Below are 1,703 nucleotides of genomic sequence, written 5' to 3'. Positions count from 1 at the left end.
CTTGTTCTGACAGCACCCATTCACTGCAGAGGATCCATTGGTGAGCAAGTGATGTAATGCTACATCTGTTCTAATGAAGAAACAAACTCATCTACATCTTGAATGGCCTGAGGGTGAGTAGATTTTCAGCAAAAGTGTCTGGGCAGACAAGGTAATTGAGAAAAACAAGATTTTTGAGAAGGAGTTGCCAAAAATGGTTTAGATTAATCAAACTAAATCAAAACAATACAAAATCTTGAAGTTTACTGTGGTTATATCCATAGCCGCGGGAACGTATTTTGAGCTGGGGGGGCTGAGAAATAAAACGGGGGGGTCACGTGACAAGAGTGATGCGAGAAGACTGACACTATATGATGGTGGATCCAAAGCGCAACTTTTGTTAATACATGGCACAAAAATGCTGCCGTATAGGCTACTGAATGCAAACACAATTTTGGCACATCAGCACAAAAAACAAAAAAACAAACAAACAAAAAAATGTATAATAAAATAAAAAACAAACAAAAAAAGGTCAAAAATAGTGAGGGGATATTTGAATTATTTGTAATAAAACTAATGTTTTCTGAGTCAATGTTGACTATCCATCCCCTTTGGACGTGCCTTTAGAGAGAAATGCATCTTTACGGATTACATAATGAAAGAGTTTTTGTTTTCGATTTGAATTATTTCGTTTAAAATAGTTTTAGTTTAAAAATAAAAATATTTAAAGCATTCTATAGATATATTTATCATGTCGGTGAAGCGCTCCTGCTCAAGACCAAGACGACAGAAAGCGCATCCTGTTTGTTTTCCTTATTTTAGAAAACCACAAGGTTTTGTTGATATTGTGAGTGCACACACATACAAGTAGACCCTTTGCAGTTCCGAATGATGTACACTCTTACCTTTATGAGCAAAAATGACGCGCCTAACAGCGCTCATTTATCTTGGTTAAATGTTTAAATTAATACAGAGAAATGCATGAAGTGTTTTATTCCTGTTTATTTGGTTTGAGAAGGCTAAATTGATCAAACATAATGTTCAACTCACTGTCTGCCGCTGCCCCTTGGTCATTCCTTTAACAAACTAAAACTTGAATTTAACAAACATAAAATGTTCCAAACATATTTCTAAATTAACTTAATAAAGAAACAAAAAGAAATACGACCACTTTGCCATTAAAAACCAAAACTGAACTATATTAATAGCTGTGTAATGGGGAAGAGAGAGAGAGAGAGAGAGAAGACACGGTATCCAGTCAGACTCGGGCCGAGAATTCTCATAAAGCTGTTGGACAAGGGCCGGGCCCATGCAGGGCTCTATTCGTCCCCTCGTTGCCCCCAAACTGCCCGGGCCCATATGCACCTGCATACCCTGCATAACCAGACGCTACGCCACTGATATTTGTTCTTATCTGTTCATAAAAGTTTTGTTTAATATAAGCAACTTTGTCATTGTAGCATTGTTGATGTTGTGTGTGTGTTTTTCATTAAGAGTAATATTGAATCAACCTTAAGAATTAATTTTGTTTCAAGAATAGGAAAGACCCTAACGTTAAAGATCAAGCTAAGCGCTACAGATGTGAGAATGCGAGATTTGTTGATGCTGAGGTAGACGCTCTCGCTCTTTCTCTGCTCTCTGTAGAAATTGTTGTTAATTCTTAATTTGGGTACGGCAGAGACATGTTACAGGTTATAATATAATCCAAAAATCATGGCAACAAA

This window comes from Sinocyclocheilus anshuiensis, unplaced genomic scaffold (assembly GCF_001515605.1).
Source record: "Sinocyclocheilus anshuiensis isolate Anshui unplaced genomic scaffold, SAMN03320099.WGS_v1.1 scaffold679, whole genome shotgun sequence".
NCBI classification, from domain to species: domain Eukaryota; kingdom Metazoa; phylum Chordata; class Actinopteri; order Cypriniformes; family Cyprinidae; genus Sinocyclocheilus; species Sinocyclocheilus anshuiensis.
The sequence above is the reverse complement of the archived record's forward strand: the minus strand, read 5'-3'. Positions refer to the sequence as shown.